Below are 18133 nucleotides of genomic sequence, written 5' to 3' on the forward strand. Positions count from 1 at the left end.
AGAGAGGCAGATCACTGTGAAGGGAGGGAGATAGATCACTGCCATGGGAGAGAGAGGGAGATCACTGCCATGGGAGAGAGAGGGAGATTACTGCGAGGCGAAAGGGAGGGAGATCACTGTGAGGGGAGAAGGATGGAAATCATGGCAAGAGGAGATAGAGGGAGATCACAGTGAGGGGCGAGAGGGACTTCACTGTAAGGGGAGAGAGAGGGAGATCACTGTGAGGGGAGAGAGAAACTTCACTGTGAGGGGAGAGAGAAGTAGATCACTGTGAGGGGAGAGAGAGGGAGATCACTGTGAGGGGAGAGAGAGGGAGATCACTGTGAGGGGAGAGAGAGGGAGATCACTGTGAGGGGAGAGAGAGGTAGATCACTGTGAGGGGAGAGAGAGGGACTTCACTGTGAGGGGAGAGAGAGGGAGATCACTGTGAGGGGAGAGAGAGGGAGATCACTGTGAGGGGAGAGAGAGGGAGATCACTGTGAGGGGCGAGAGAAGTAGATCACTGTGAGGGGAGAGAGAGGGAGATCACTGTGAGGGGAGAGAGAGGTAGATCACTGTGAGGGGCGAGAGAGGTAGATCACTGTGAGGGGCAAGAGGGACTTCACTGTGAGGGGAGAGAGAGGGAGGTCACTGTGAGGGGAGAGAGAGGGAGATCACTGTGAGGGGAGAGGGAGATCACTGTGAGGGGAGAAAGAGGGAGGTCACTGTGAAGGGAGAGAGAGGGAGATCACTGTGAGGGGAGAGAGAGGGAGATCACTGTGAGGGGAGAGAGAGGTAGATCACTGTGAGGGGAGAGGGAGATCACTGCGAGGAGGCAGAGTGGGAGATCACTGAGCTGTGATCTTGTCCGTGATTGTCAGGAAGCTGCGCTGTGTTATCTCCTCTGGGGCTGCAGCATTGCGTCTGGAGAATTTAACTCTGATAATGACTGCCGGTGCCTGAAGGTGTCACTGGTGACCACCAGCAGAACCCTGAGAGCGAAAAAGTAGAGAAAACATGTGGGAAAATGCATAAACAATCAACCATGTCTTCCAAGCTTGGCTGTGTTTAGGAATCTGAGGGGCTTGTGTTGTTTGAAGTTAGTATCTTGAGTGAACCTGTCAACTACTTGATCTTGTTTCTATATATCCCTGTCTGCAATTTGTGTGTGTATCTGTGTGTTTATATGTGAGTTTATATCTTTGTGTTTGTGTGTCAGTGTGAGTATATATCTGTGTGTCTGTGTGTCAGTGTGAGTATATATCTGTGTGTTTGTCTCTGTGTCAGTGTGAGTATATATCTGTGTGTTTGTCTGTGTGTCAGTGTGAGTATATATCTGTGTGTTTGTCTGTGTGTCAGTGTGAGTTTATATCTGTGTGTTTGTCTGTGTGTCAGTGTGAGTATATATCTGTGTGTTTGTCTGTGTGTCAGAGTATATATCTGTGTGTTTGTCTGTGTGTCAGTGTGAGTATATATCTGTGTGTCTGTGTGTCAGTGTGAGTATATATCTGTGTGTTTGTCTCTGTGTCAGTGTGAGTTTATATCTGTGTGTTTGTTTGTGTGCCTGTGTGAGTATATATCTGTGTGTTTGTGCGCTTGTGTTAGTATATGTGAGTATATATCTGTGCGTTTGTCTGTGTTTGTATGTGTACATGTGTCTGTACGTGAGTGAATGTGTGTCTGTGTGAGTGTGTGAATATGTGAGTGTACCTGTGTATGGGGTCTATGGACATGCATGTGTGTGTCACGTAAGTGTGTGTTTCTTGATGTTTGTATGTCCGGGTGTGTTTCTGTATCTGTAAATGTGCCTGTGTGTATGTGCCTGTGTGTGTGTGTGTGTCTGTATGTGTGTGCGAATGTGTGTGTATGTGTGTGCGTACCTGTGTGTGTGTGTGTGTGTGTGTGTGTTTATGTAAGTATATGTGCATGTCTGTGTGTGTGTGTGAGTGCGAGTGTGTGTGTGTGCATGAGTGAATGTGTGAGTGTGTCTGTGTGTGTGTCTATGTACCCGTGTGTGTGTCTGTGTACATGTGTGTGTGAGTGTGTGTGTGTGTGAGTGAATGTGTGAGTGTGTGTGTGTGCATGAGCATGTGTGTGTGTGTGAGTGTGTGTGTGCGTATGTGTGTATGTGAGTGTGTGTGTGCATGAACGTGTGTGTGTCTGAGTACATGTGTGAGTGTGTGTGTGTGGGTGCGTATGTGTGTGTGTGTGCATGAATAAATGTATGTGTGTGTGCATGAGCGTGTGTGTGTGTGTGAGTATGTGTGTGTATGTATGTGAGTGAATATGTGAGAGTGTGTGTGAGTGAATGTGTGTGTGTGTGTGTGCATGAGCGTGTGTGTGTGTCTGTGAGTGTGTCTGTGTGTGTGTCTGTGTACCCGTGTGTGTGTCTGTGTACATGTGTGTGTGAGTGTGTGTGTGTGTGTGAATGTGTGAGTGTGTGTGTGTGCATGAGCATGTGTGTGTGTGTGAGCGTGTGTGTGCGTATGTGTGTATGTGAGTGTGTGTGTGCATGAACGTGTGTGTGTCTGAGTACATGTGTGATTGTGTGTGTGTGGGTGCATATGTGTGTGTGTGTGCATGAATAAATGTATGTGTGTGTGCATGAGCGTGTGTGTGTGTGTGTGTGTGAGTATGTGTGTGTATGTATGTGAGTGAATATGTGAGAGTGTGTGTGTGTGTGACTGAATGTGTGAGTGTGTGTTTGTGTGTGTGTGTGTGTGTGTGCATGAGTATGTGTGTGTGTGTGTGTCCGTGAGCGTGTGTGAGTGCGTGAGTGTGTGTGTGAGTGAGTGTGTGTGTATGTGTGAGTGAGTGTGTGTGTGAGTGTGTGTGTGAGTGAGTGTATGTGTGTGTGTGCGTGTGTGCGTGAGCGCGTATGTGTGCATGTGTGTCTGTGTGTGAGAGAGTGTGTGAGTGCATGTGTGTGAGTGAATGTGTGTGTATGTATGAGCGTGTATATATGTGCATGAGTATGTGTGTGAGTGAGTGTGTGTGTGTTTGAGTGCGTGTGTGAGTGTGCGTATGTATGAGTGAATGTGTGTGTGTGTGAGAGTGTGTGTCTGTAGCAGTCTGTCTCCTTCTATCTGTGTCTTTTTGTTTCTGACTTGAAGTTAAGTAATTGTCTCTCTGAGCCTTGCTGAAACTTGATCACAATACATGAACTTTCCCACGTTATAATCAGCTTCAGAGTTTCAGTAAGAACTGACCAACAAAGGAATATCATCATCAGCTTTCTCCTGTCTGTGTGTCACATGATTTCTATTCTATTGTGTATTCTCTTTCTGTGTGTCTATTTCTTTCTTTGCATGCCTCGTTCCTTTTTTTAAGTTCATTTACAGGACGTAGGCTTCGCTGGCTGGGCCAGCATTTATTGCCGATCCCTAATTGCCCTTGAGAAGGTGGTGGTGAGCTGCCTTCTTGAACCGCTGCAGTCCATGTGCTGTTAGGAAGGGAGTTCCAGAATTTTGACCCAGCGACAGTGAAGGAACAGCCGATATATTTCCAAGTCAGGATGGTGAGTGATTTGGAGGGGAACTTCCAGGCGGTGGTGTTTCCATCTACCTGCTGCCCTTGTCCTTCTAAATGGTAGTGGTTGTGGGTTTGGAAGGTGCTGTTGAAGGAGCCTTGGTCAATTCCTGCGGTGCATCTTGTAGATGGTACACACTGCTGCCACTGTGCGTCGGTGGTGGAGGGAGTGAATGTTTGTGGATGTGATGCCAATCAAGCGGGCTGCTTTGTCCTGGACAGTGTCAAGCTTCTTGAGTGTTGTGGGAGCTGCACTCATCCAGGCAAATGGGGAGTACTCCATCACACTCCTGACTTGTACCTTGTGGATGGTGGAAAAGCTTTGGGGAGTCAGGAGGTAGGTTACTCATCGCACAATTCCTAGTCCCTTGCAGCCACAGTATTTATATGGCTAGTCCAATTCAGCTTCTGGTCTATGGTAACTCCCAAGAGGTTGAGAGGGGGGATTCAGTGATGGTAATGCCATTGAATGTCAAGGGACGATGGTTGGATTCTCCCTTGTTGGAGATGGTCATTGCCTGGCACTTGTCTGGTGTGAATGTTACTTGCCACCTGTCAGCCCAAGCCTGGATATTGTCCAGGTCTTGCTGCATTTGGACATGGACTGCTTCAGTATCTGAGGAGTCGTGATTGGTGCTGAACATTGTACAATCATCAACGAACATCCCCACTTCTGACCTTATGATGGAAGGAAGGTCTTTGATGAAGCAGCTGAAGATGGTTGGGCTGAGGACACTACCCTGAGGAACTCCTGCAGTGATGTCCTGGAGCTGAGATAATTGACCTCCAACAACCATCTTCCTTTGAGTTACGTATGACTCCCATCTGCCCATTATATAATCGCCATTATACACCCACCCATTATATTCTTGTTGTTATACACATTAAGCACACTCCTGTTAAACACCTGTCCATTATAAACCTGCCCATTATATACCCGCCTGTTTATCCCTGCACATTATATACCCTGCATAATATGTCTTTCCATTGTATTCAAAAAGGAAATCCGAGATTAGGACTAAGAGATAGAAAAAGTGTGTGTGCTAGTGAAAGAGCAGGCTCATTCTGAACATTGGTACGCTATGAAAGAGTGAGAGACAGAGTGAGCTGGTGAGAGAAAGAGAGAAGTGGACAGACAGCATGGACAGAGGAGAGAGAGGGAAAGAGAGGCAAGGAACAAAGAGAGGGTGATAGTGAAAGTGTGACAGTGTGGGGAAGAGAGAGGGAGAAAGAGTGAGAGAGAGTGGTAGAGAGACAGGGACGGAGACAAAATGACACAGAGAGATAGAGCCAAAGACACAGAAAGACAGACAGAGGTACAGCGAGCGAGAGAGACATAGGGAGAGAGTGACAGGTACAGAGACACAGAGACGCAGAACAGGAGACAGAAGGACAGAGTGAGTGAGTCAGACAGGAGAGACACAATGATTGAGAAAGATAAAGATCTTGAGATAGAGAGACACAGAGATCAAAAGAGAGAGAGACAGAAAGTGACAGACACAGAGAGCGAGACAGAGAAAGTGGGAGACAGAGAGAGAAACAAACACAGAGAGCGAGACAGAGAAAGTGGGAGACGAGAGGGAAACAAACACAGAGAGTAAGAGACAGAGAAAGGGAGAAACAGAGAGACAGACACAAGGAGAGTGAGACAGAGAAAGCAAGTGACAGAGAGAAATACATAGAGAGCGTGAGAGACAGAGAGTGCGAGATACAGAGAGAGAAACAGACACAGAGAAAGCGAGAGACAGAGAAAGTGAGAGACAGGGAGAGAGAAAAACAGACACAGGGAGAGCGAGAGCAATAGCAAGTTGAGAGTATGAGAGTGACAATGAGGGAGAGACAGAGCTAGCAAGAGCAGGAGAGAGAGGGAGTGAGAGTAAGAGAGGGGGAGATTGATAACAGCAACCTCAGCAATAACTGACAGGCACAGTGGAAGAGTCCTGAGGATAAGGATAAGCTTCTGTACAGATTTCTCAAATCCTCTGCAGCCTCCCTAGGGACACCGGGTGATGTAGACATATGCATACAGTAGCAGGAATGTCGATGGTGCATCCATATGTCATGGAACTACCATTAGACCCTAATAAGATTCAGATGTCTTCATTCCAGCCTGTAACATTGTACCGGAGAGCAGTCAATGGGAATTATAGGCTCTCATCACCTCCCCCATCGCACTCTCCATTAATACCAACAACCTTGTCCTCGCCCCTCTCAATCACCAGCATTCAGGTTGCCCAGAAAGGGAGAAAGATTTACATTCTGACTTTCACCACCCCCCAAAACATCCTCAAGAACTTTACAGCTTCTAATAAACAGCAGCCACTGTCCTTCGGCAGCGAATCACGGTGGGCATCCTGGTGCACAGCAAGATCCCACATTCATCAATTGAGATGCACAGCCTAACATTCTGCTGTTTCCTCTCCCCACCCCCTCCTCGGTGGCGTTGTTTCTAGGATGGGTGTTAGGGAATATTTCGCATCCCAGAGGACGGACGGGTCTGCCCCCTTCCCAAGTTAACAGGCCGCCTCCCTGGGTCCTGCATCGGAATGCTGCTCCGCCTGCTGTCCGCAAGCCTCTGCGATGGGATCCTAAACCACCACCAGCTGACTGAGAGGGCGGGGGCCTTACCGCTGCACCAGGAATGGTAATGTTGCATTGAATCCAGTCGGGTGTGGTGGGGGAGGGAGACAGGGCCGTGGATCGGTGTACATCCCGGGAATTGCACACTACAACAACCTATATTCATATAGCGCCCTTAACATAAAACATCCCAGTGCGCGTCACAGGGGCGCTAATAAAACAAAGCATCGCCGTTTGGTGGTGATGAACTTGAGTCTTGCTGAAGAGACTCCTATTGTTGAAGCTTTTTGTCTTGCACTCATCGGGACAATTTGCCAGAATACCGGTGCCAGAGGAAACAATACGGTAATACATATATATATATAGCATATATATGGTAATACAGTTATCCTGCTGGTTCCCCCGACATTCGCTATTCTCGGCGAGTTGTCCTGATGAGTGCAAGTCAAAAAGCTTCGACAAAAGGAGTTCTCTTTTCCTTTCAGCAAAAACCAAGTATGACCCCCGACCCGGATGAGGTAATAGGTCAGCTGAGCGAAAGCTTAGTCAAAGGGTTTGGTTTTAAGGAGTGTCGTAAAGTAGGGAAGCGAGGGGGACAGAGGCGGAGAGGTTCGGAGGGGTGGGGCGGGGGGTTGGGGGGGGGAGTTCCGGAACTGGGGGCCACCAACAGAGGGAGCGGCTATAATTCGGAATCCACGAGAAGGCTGGAATTAGAGGGCTGAGGTGATCTCGGAGGGTTGTGGTGATCTCGGGGGGCTGTGGGGCTTGGAGGAGATTTCCCAGGCAGGGAGGGGGAGGGGGAGGGGTGGGGGGGGTGTGTGGTGTGAGAGGCCGCGGAAGGATTTGAAATGGAGGATGAGAATTTGAAAATCGAGGTATTGCTGGACCAGGAGCCAATGTAGGTCAGCGAGCACGGGGTGGGTGGTGGGTGGTGGGTGGTGGGGGGGGGGGGTGTGGTGATAGGTTAACGGGACGTGGTGTGAGTTAAGCAGGTTTTAGGCTGGCCTCAGGGAGGGTAGAGTGTGGGGGACCAGCCTGGAATGCATTGAAAGGGTCAAGCTGAGAGGTAACGGAGACCTGGGTGAAGGTTTAAGCAGCGGATGAGCTGAGGCAGGGCCGCGAAGGTCCTGGAGTTGGAAATGGGAGGCCTTGGCGAGGGCCCAGATATGATTTCGGAAGCTCACTTCAGAACCCAAAGCTGCAGAAAGGCTGGCTGCATCTCAGGCTGTGGAGAGGCCATGGAGAGGGACGGAGCCGGTAGCTAGGGAACCAGTGCTTGGAGCGGGGGCTGAAAATGGTGGCTCCGGCCTTCCCGATATTTAATGGGAGGCAACCTCTGCTCATCCGGTACTGGAAGCCTGATCAGGAGCCTGGTCATTTAGCGACAGTGGAGGAGCCGAGAGAGGTGGTGCTGAGGCAAAGCTGGGCACCGTCTGCGCCTCATGTGGAAAACTAAGACGGTGCGATATCCCAGACCAGCCGCTGCTACTGGGTCCCGACATCCGCCCGCCTCCCACCTCATTCCCCTCAGCCAATGTGAGGAATCTTTATCCCTCATGGGGCTCCTTACGCTCAATTAAGATGGAGGGTGTTTGGCGTGGCATTGCCAACACAGAATAAACCCCCCATTCTCCCTCAGGGAGGATGGTGAGAATGTGGAACTTGCCACCTTCTGGAGCGGTTGAGGTGAACAGCCAAAGGCGGTGGGGGTAGAGGGGGCGGGGGGGTGGTGGGGGGGGAGGGGGGGAATGCTGGATAAGTGGGAAGGTGGGGCAGGGGGAACGTAAGAGCATAAGAAATGGGAGCAGGCCATTTAGCCCATCGAGCCTGTTCCGCCAATCAGTGAGATCATGGCTGATCTGATTGTGGCCTTAACTCCACTTTCCCACCTGCCCCCTGCACCCCTGCTCCTGACCCTGCCATAAACCTTATTGATTAAAAATCTGTCTAACTCAGCCTTGAATATATTCAATGACCCAGCCTCCACTGCTCTCTGGGGAAAGAGGCTGAATACATCAATAAATATTGTCCCGGGCACAGGGGATAACTCCCCTGCCTCTCTTTGAAAAAGTACCATGGGACCTTTTACATTCACCTGCGGAGACAGATGGGGCCCCCCACCCCGGTTTTAATGCTGCTGAGTCCCGACATCCACCCCCCCACTTGTTCTCCTCAGTCAATGTGAGGAATCTTTATCCCTCATGGGGCTCCTTATGCTCAAGGAGGTCACTCAACTTCTCCACCGCACCCACCCCCCAAACCCTCCAACGCTCCCAAGCCTACTCCGTCATTCGATGAGATCGCGGCTGATCTTTGTCATTACTCCAACTGCCCACCTTGGCCCTGCCACCCTTAATACCCTGACCCAACAAAAAAAATCTATCCATCTCAGTGTTGAAATTTTCCAATGGATTCGAGCCCGGTTTCACCATCCTTCTTGGGAGAGAAAGAGAGAGAGAGAGGGTTCGGGATTTCCAATCCCCTTTGTATATATGAACACGCAAACATCCAAATTAGGAGCAGGAGTAGGCCACTCGGCCCCTCAAGCCTTCTCCGCCATTCAATAAGATCATGGCTTATCCGATTGTAACCTCCCACCGACCCCCCATAACCTTTCACCCCCTTGTTAATCAAGAATCTATCTAGCTCTGCCTTAAAAATATTCAAAGACTCTGCTTCCACCGTCTTTTGAGGAAGAGAGTTCCAAGTCTCACAACCCTCTAAGGTAAAAAAGGTCTCGTCTCTGCCCTAAATGAGCAACCCCTTATATTTAAACGGTGACCTATCGCTCCAGATTCTCCCACAATGGGGGGGGGAAACATCCTCTCCACATCCACCCTGTCCAGACCGCTCAGCATCTTCAAGGTTTCAATCAAGTTGCCTTTGTGTAATGAAGTGATTCCTGACATCACCCCTGAGTGGCCTGGCTCTGATGTTTGATGATATTCCCCCTTGTTCAGGATCCAGGGAAAACCCTTTAATGATGACAGGAAGAGAGGGATACGTTGATCGGATGAGGTGAAGTGAATTGAGTGGGTGTGTAGGCCCAGGTGGAGGATGCACACCCGTGCTGTTGGGCTGAATGAGTTGTTCCAGCGCGTAGCAGGTGCCATTCGCCCATCGCTCCTGTGCTCGCTGACTTGCATTGGCTCACGTGCCCGCTGTGCACCAATTCAGGAACGTTGATCCTTGTTTCCCAATCCCTCCCTGGCTGCGCCCACTCCCTGTCCCTGTAATCTCCTCCAGCCCCGTGAAATCCCACCTCCCCACCCCCCACCCCCCCGCCCCACCCCGGGATCTCCGCCCTCCTTTACTTCTGGCCACTTGCCCGATTTTAATCACTCCGCATGTTGGCAGCCATGGGTCCTACACTCCGGAATTCTCTCCCGAGTCCTTTGCGCCTCTCTTTCCTCATTCAAAGGTGCTCTTCAAATCCGACATCTTTGACCGAGAGTTAGGTCGCCTGTCCTAGTAACTCCTGTTGTGGCTCGGTGTCAAATCTTGTCTGATAATTGTTCCTGTGAGGTGTCATTGTCCATGTTAGTGCAGCAAGGATGGTGGGAGAGATTGTCCCTTGTCTAAAACATTTTAACAAATGTCACGTGGGTGAAGCAAGTGTCTGACTGAGGGAGTGCTGCACTGTCAGAGGGCCAGTGCTGAGGGAGTGCTGCACTGTTAGAGGGTCAGTGCTGAGGGAGTGCTGCACTGTTAGAGGGTCAGTGCTGAGGGAGTGCTGTACTGTTAGAGGGTCAGTACTGAGGCAGTGCTGCACTGTCAGAGGGTCAGTGCTGAGGGAGTGCTGCACTGTTAGAGGGTCAGTGCTGAGGGAGTGCTGCACTGTTAGAGGGTCAGTGCTGAGGGAGTGCTGTACTGTTAGAGGGTCAGTACTGAGGGAGTGCTGCACTGTTAGAGGGTCAGTGCTGAGGGAGTGCTGTACTGTTAGAGGGTCAGTACTGAGGCAGTGCTGCACTGTCAGAGGGTCAGTACTGAGGGAGTGCTGCACTGTCAGAGGGTCAGCACTGAGGGAGTGCTGCACTGTCAGAGGGTCAGTACTGAGGGAGTGCTGCACTGTCAGAGGGTCAGTACTGAGGTGGTGCTGCTCTGTCAGAGGGACAGTACTGAGTGAGTGCTGCACTGTCAGAGGGACAGTACTGAGTGAGTGCTGCATTGTCAGAGGGTCAGTATTGAGGGAGTGCTGCACTGTCAGAGGGACAGTACTGAGGGAGTGCTGCACTGTCAGAGGGACAGTACTGAGTGAGTACTGCATTGTCAGAGGGTCAGCACTGAGGGAGTGCTGCACTGTCAAAGGGTTAGCACTGAGGGAGTGCTGCACTTTCAGAAGGTCTGTACTGAGGGAGTGCTGCACTGTCAGAGGGTCAGCACTGAGGGAGTGCTGCACTGTCAGAGAGTCAGTACTGAGGGAGTGCTGCACTGTCAGAGGGTCAGTACTGAGGGAGTGCTGCACTGTCAGAGGATCAGTACTGTGGGAGTGCTACACTGTCAGAGGGTCAGCACTGAGGGAGTGCTGCACTATCAGAGGGTCAGTACTGAGGGAGTGCTGCACTGTTAGAGGGACAGAACTGAGGGAATGCTGCACTGTCAGAGGGTCAGTACTGAGTCGGTAAAGTTCAAGCGAGGAATGCATGTATAGACAGAAATCAAGAGTCCGTACGTGATAGAAATGTTCTCAGGTGCATCTATTTCAATGCAAGGAGTATTGTCGGCAAGGCAGATGAGCTTAGGGCGTGGATTGGCACGTGGGACTACGACATTATTGCTACTAGTGAGACAGGAGGGGCAGGACTGGCAGCTCAATGTTCCGGGGTTCCGTTGTTTCAGACGTGATAGAGGGGGAGGGATGAAAGGGGGAGGAGTGGCATTACTAGTCAGGGAAAATATCACAGCTGTGCATAAGCAGGACAGCCCGGAGGGCTCGTCTACAGAGGCCATATGGGTGGAGCTGAGGAACAGGAAAGGTGTGACCACACTAATAGGGTTGTATTATAGACCGCCCAATAGTCAGAGAGAATTGGAGAGCAAATCTGTAGAGAGATAACAGACCGATGTAAGAAACAGAAAGTTGTGATAGGAGGAGATTTTAACTTTCCACATATTGACTGGGACTCCCATACTGTAAAAGGGCTGGATGGCTTGGAGTTTGTCAAATGTGTTCAGGAAAGTTTTCTAAATCAATATATAGAGGTACCAACGAGAGAGGATGCAATACTTGATCTCCTATTAGGGAACCAGACAGGTCAGGTGACAGAAGTATGTGTAGGCGAAGATTTTGGGTCCAGTGACCACAATGTCATTAGTTTTAAGCTAATTATGGATAAGGATAGGTCTGGTCCTCGAGTTGAGATTCTAAATTGGAGAAAGGCCAATTTTGTGGAAATGAGAAAGGATCTAGGAAGAGTGGATTGGCATAAGTTGTTTTCTGGCAAGGATGTGTTCAGTAAGTGGAAGGCATTCAAAGGCGAAATTTTGAGAGTGCAGAGTTTGCATGTTCCTGTAAGGATTAAAGGCAAAGTTAACAGGCATAGGGAACCTTGGTTTTCAAGGGATATTGGCGATCTGGTTAAGAAGAAGAGAGAGGTATATAGCAGGTATAGGCAACAAGGAGCAAATGAGGTATTTGTAGAGTATAGAAAATGTAAGAAAATACCAAAAAAGGAAATCAGGAAGGCAAAAAGACGACATGAGGTTGCTTTGGCAGATAATGTGAAGGTAAACCCGAAGGGTTTCTACAAGTATATTAAGAGTAAAAGGATAGTAAGGGACACAATTGGTCCCCTTGAAGATCAGAGTGGTCGTCTATGTGTGGAGCCTCACAAGATGGGGGAGATCTTAAACAGTTTTTTTGCATCAGTATTTACTCAGGAAACTGGCATAGTGTATAAGGAAGGAAGGGAAACAAGCAGTAGTTTCATGGAACATATAGAGATTAAAGAGGAGGAGGTGCTTGCTGCCTTACAGCGAATAAAGGTACATAAATCCCCCGGGCCTGACATATATTTCCTCGGACCTTGAGGGAGACTAGTGTAGAAATTGCAGGGGCCCTGGCAGAAATATTTAAAATGTCCTTAGCCACAGGTGAGGTGCCGGAGGATTGGAGGGGAGCTCATGTTGTTCCGTTGTTTAAAAAAGGCTCCAAAAGTAAACCAGGTAATTACAGGCCAGTGAGCCTGACGTCAGTAGTAGGTAAATTATTGGAAGGTGTTCTGAGAGATCGGATATATAATTATTTGGACAGCCAAGGGCTGATTAAGGATAGTCAGCATGGCTTTGTGCGTGGTAGGTCGTGTTTAACGAACATTGTAGAGTTTTTCGAGGAGGTTACCAAGAAAGTAGATGAAGGAAAGGCTGTGGATGTTGTCTACATGGACTTTAGTAAGGCCTTTGACAAGGTCCCACATGGGAGGTTAGTTCAGAAGGTTCAGACACTTGGTATCCATGGAGAGGTTGTAAACTGGATTCGAAATTGGCTGTGTGGGAGAAGACAGAGAGTGGTAGTGGATGATTGCTGCTCAGACTGGAGGTCTGTGACTAGTGATGTGCCTCAGGGATCTGTACTGGGACCATTGTTGTTTGTTGTCTATACCAATGATTTGGATGATAATGTGGTGAATTGGATCAGCAAGTTTGCTGATGACACTAAGATTGGAGGCGTTGTGGACAGCGAGGAAGGCTTTCAAAGCTTGCAGAGAGATCTGGACCAACTGGAAAAATGGGCCAGAAAATGGCAGATGGAATTTAATGCGGAAAAGTGTGAGGTGTTACATTTTGGAAGGTCAACCCTAGGTAGGACATACACAGTAAATGGTAGGGCACTGAGGAGTGCGGAGGAACAAAGGGATCTGGGAGTTCAGATACATAATTCCCTGAAAGTGGCGTCACAGGTAGACAAGGTTGTAAAGAAAGCTTTTGGCATACTGGCCTTCATAAATCAAAGTATTGAGTATAGGAGTTGGGATGTTATGGTGAGGTTGTATAAGACATTGGTGAGGCCAACTGTGTGCTGTTCTGGTCGCCTAACTACAGGAAGGATATCAGTAAGATTGAGAGAGTGCAAAGAAGATTTACTAGGATGTTGCCGGGTCTTAAGGAGTTGAGTTACGGGGAAAGATTAAACAGGCTAGGACTTTATTCCTTGGAGCGTAGAAGAATGAGGGGAGATTTGATAGAAGTTTACAAAATTGTGAGGGATATAGACAGAGTAAATGCGAGTAGGCTCTTTCCACTTAGATTAGGAGAAATAAACACGAGAGGACATGACCTTAGGGTGAAAGGGGAAAGGTTTAGGGGGAACATTAGGGGGAACTTCTTCACTCAGAGAGTGGTTACAGTGTGGAACGAGCTACCATCTGACATGGTAAATGCGGACTCACTCTTAAGTTATAAGAATAAATTAGATAGATACATGGATGGGAGAGGTCTGGAGGGTTATGGACGAGGTGCAGGTCAATGGGACTAGCGGAATAATATTTCGGCACAGACTAGAAGGGCCAAATGGCCTGTTTTCTGTGCTGTAGTGTTCTATGGTTCTATGGTTCTATGGAGTAAGTGCTGCATTGTCAGAGGGTCAGTGCTGAGGGAGTGCTGCATTTTCAGAGGAACAGTACTGAGGGAGTGCTGCACTGTCAGAGGGACAGTACTGAGGGAGTGCTGCACTGTCAGAGGGTCAGCATTGTGAGAGAGCTGCTCTATCAGAGGGACAGTACTGAGTGAGTGCTGCATTGTCAGAGGGTCATTATTGAGGGAGTGCTGCACTTTCAGAGAGTCAGTACTGAGGGAGTGCTACAATGTCAAAGGGTCAGTACTGAGGGAGTGCTGCACTGTCAGAGGGACAGTACTGAGGGAGTGCTGCACTGTCAGAGGGACAGTACTGAGTGAGTGCTGCACTGTCAAAGGGTTAGCACTGAGGGAGTGCTGCACTTTCAGAAGGTCTGTACTGAGGGAGTGCTGCACTGTCAGAGGGTCAGTACTGAGGGAATACAGCACTGTCAGAAGGTCAGTACTGAGGGGGGTGCTGCACTGTCAGAGGGACAGTACTGAGTGAGTGCTGCATTGTCAGAGGGTCAGTATTGAGTGAGTGCTATACTGTCAGAGGGTCAGTACTGAGGGGGTGCTGCACTGTCAGAGGGACAGTACTGAGTGAGTGCTGCATTGTCAGAGGGTCAGTACTGAGTGAGTGCTGCGCTGTCAGAGAGTCTGTACTGAGGGAGTGCTGCACTGTCAGAGGGTCAACACTGACTGAGTGCTGCACTGTCAGAGGGCCTGTACTGAGGGAGTGCTGCACTGTCAGAGAGTCAGTACTGAGAGAGTGCTGCACTGTCAGAGGGTCAGCACTGAGGGAGTGCTGCACTGTCAGAGGGTCAGTACTGACAAGTGCTGCATGGTCAGAGGGTCAGTACTGAGGGAGTGCTGCACTGCTAGAGGGTCAGAACTGAGTGAGTGCTGCATTGTCAGAGGGTCAGTGCTGAGGGAGTGCTGCATTTTCAGAGGAACAGTACTGAGGGAGTGCTGCACTGTCAGAGGGTCAGTACTGAGGGAGTGCTGCACTGTCAGAGGGACAGAACTGAGGGAGTGCTGCACTGTCAGAGGGTCAGTACTGAGTGAGTGCTGCACTGTCAGAGGGACAGTACTGAGGGAGTGCTGCACTGTCAAAGGATCAGCATTGAGAGAGTGCTGCACTGTCAGAGGGTCAGGACTGAGGGAGTGCTGCACTGTCAGAGGGTCAGCACTGAGGGTGTGCTGCATTGTCAGAGGGACAGTACTGAGGGAGTGCTGCATTGTCAGAGGGTCAGTACTGAGGGAGTGCTGCACTGTCAGAGGTTCAGTACTGAGGGGGTGCTGCACTTTCAGAGGGTCAGTACTGAGGGAGTGCTGCACTGTCAGAGGGTCAGCACTGAGTGAGTGCTGCACTGTCAGAGGGTCAGTACTGAGGGAGTGCCGCACTGTCAGAGGGTCAGTACTGAGGGAGTGCCGCACTGCCAGAGGGTCAGTACTGAGGGAGTGCTGCACTGTCAGAGGGTCAGTACTGAGGGAGTGCTGCACTGTCAGAGGGTCAGTACTGAGGGAGTGCTGCACTGTCAGAGGGTCAGTACTGAGTGAGTGCTGCACTGTCAGAGGGTCAGTACTGAGGGAGTGCTGCACTGTCAGAGGGACAGTACTGAGGGAGTGCTGCACTGTCAGAGGGTCAGTACTGAGTGAGTGCTGCACTGTCAGAGGGTCAGTACTGAGGGAGTGCTGCACTGTCAGAGGGTCAGTACTGAGGGAGTGCTGCACTGTCAGAGGGTCAGTACTGAGGGAGTGCTGCACTGTCAGAGGGACAGTACTGAGGGAGTGCCGCACTGTCAGAGGGACAGTACTGAGGGAGTGCCGCACTGTCAGAGGGTCAGTACTGAGGGAGTGCCGCACTGTCAGAGGGACAGTACTGAGGGAGTGCCGCACTGTCAGAGGGACAGTACTGAGGGAGTGCCGCACTGTCAGAGGGACAGTACTGAGGGAGTGCTGCACTGTCAGAGGGACAGTACTGAGGGAGTGCCGCACTGCCAGTACTTTGGTGAACCAGCTCCGACCGATAATCCGGGCTTTATTTAATTGCTCCGCTTTCACTCCAGCCCAGCCAGTGGGAGTCAGGGCCGATGGGGTTCAGATTGACGCGTGTCCAACAGGCTGCCTGGTTTTTACACTCCCTTCAAGTGCGGGGTAGGTAAGGCTGAAGTCAGGGCTAGAAAAATACAGAGAGGCTCTAACAAGGGTGCAGGCTCCTTGCTTTGCAGGAGGGCAGAGTTGGTGACCAACTCCAGCACCCACTCGAGGAGTGAGGAAGGAGGGGCTGACAACCTGTGAGAAGGGCAGTAGGAAATGAGAAAAATGATGGAAGATTTGCACTTCTTTGTATGACAACCGGACTCTCAATGCACTTTCCAGCCATTTAACCACTTTGTGAAGTGTAGTCACTGCTGTAATGTAGGAAAACCAGCAGACAATTTGCACACAGCAAGATCCCACAAACCGCAATGTGATAATGAGCTAGTTAACCTGTTTTTTCTGATATTGATCAAGGGATAAATATTGACCTGGTAAGCGGGGGATAACTCCACTGCATTTCGGCGAAATATCTTTTACATCCGTGAGTGCTGGCCTCAGTTTAACATCTCATTCGAAAGGTTGCACCTCCAACAGTGCAGCACTCCCTCGGTACTGACCCTCTGACAGTGCAGCACTCCCTCAGAACTGACCCTCTGACAGTGCAGCACTCCCTCAGAACTGACCCTCTGAACGTGCAGCACTCCCTCAGTACTGTCCCTCTGACAGTGCAGCACTCCCTCGGTACTGACCCTCTGACAGTGCAGCACTCCCTCAGTACTGTCCCTCTGACAGTGCAGTACTCCCTCAGCACTGACCCTCTGACAGTGCAGCACTCCCTCAGTACTGAAGCTCTGACAGTGAAGCACTCCCTCAGCACTGACCCTCTGACAGTGCAGCACTCCCTCAGTACTGACCCTCTGACAGTGCAGCACTCCCTCAGAACTGACCCTCTGACAGTGCAGCACTCCCTCAGAACTGACCCTCTGAACGTGCAGCACTCCCTCAGTACTGTCCCTCTGACAGTGCAGCACTCCCTCAGTACTGACCCTCTGACAGTGCAGCACTCCCTCAGTACTGACCCTCTGACAGTGCAGCACTCCCTCAGTACTGACCCTCTGACAATGCAGCACTCCCTCAGTACTGTCCCTCTGGCGGTGCAGCACTCCCTCCATACTGAAGCTCTGACAATGCAGCACTCCCTCAATAGCGCCCCTCTGACAGTGGAGCACTCCCTCAGTACTAAACTGTGAGTGTAAACCTAGATTCTGTGCTCAGTTTTCTGGAGTGGGACTGGATCCTCCGACCTTTGAAAATGTCATCCAGTCCCGTCATCTTCGCCCCATCCGAGTCCTCATCCGGATTTCAAGGCGGTTCTGATTGGTTTCACTCTCGAACGACTGGGCACTGGTTTTCATTGCTGTTGAATCCGTGAACTTTGTGATCTGAGACAGATTTCAATCAGAACTCCAAATCCCTCTCCATAATTCCTATACAACCTGAGCCCTTCAAGGGTTAATAAACTCAATATAAGTACTGACTGATTGCAGCGACAGCGTGGGGACCTGGCTAGGATCCCGTTCATCACTGACTGGCCCTGCCTGCAGACGTCCCTTAGTGTGAATGCAACCCCATCTACTCAATAACTCCCACACCTCCTGGGCCCCATACTTCCTGACTCTCTCTCTCTCTCTCTCTCCATCGCATTCATCTCTCCACAGCACAGTGAGGCTGGTGTTACCCTTCACTTTTGACCGGCTGCCAACAGGAACATGTGCGACTTACACCACCGGTTCAACCAACCACAAGCAGAATGTTATTTAAATGGAGAGAGACTGCAGAATGCTGTGGTACAGAGGGATCTGGGTGTCTCTGTACATGAATCACTAAAAGCCAGCATGTCGGCGAAATGGGGACCAGGCAGCCTATACTTGTAGTGTTAATATTAAAATGCTTCATTAATCTTAAAATAAGCACTGCAGTTATGAGGGTTCCTTTCCTAGGCATGCTGGGATACTGGACCAAAGGTGGCTCTGGGGATGCTGGCCCAGGAGTTGTAGTAACAACAGCTCTAACAACCTGTATAAACATACTATTCATTGCTATGCAGGGGAAGGGGATAAAGGGAACCAGAGGCCAGGCAAGGTGGTTGAGTCACCATGGAAACTAGCAGACCCGAGGTTGAAGCTTGAGAACAACGGGAACATCCGCTGGACCTGCATGGTCCAGTTCACTGATGGAAAGGTACGGTTAAGGATTAATGACTGCCGAGAAACATAACAACTGTCATGAAAGCAGGAAGGTTAGAATTATAAATAAGTGCTGCAAACGCCGCGTCATCAAGAACGTCCTCAGGTGACCGAGAACGTCTCCCTAGCATTTGTTTGCTTGAATTCCTCACAATCAAGTGTGGTACTTTCACCACAACACAGGTACAGCAAGTAATTCGGAA

The sequence above is a fragment of the Cetorhinus maximus genome, chromosome 21, assembly GCF_964194155.1.
Source record: "Cetorhinus maximus chromosome 21, sCetMax3.hap1.1, whole genome shotgun sequence".
Classification (NCBI taxonomy): domain Eukaryota; kingdom Metazoa; phylum Chordata; class Chondrichthyes; order Lamniformes; family Cetorhinidae; genus Cetorhinus; species Cetorhinus maximus.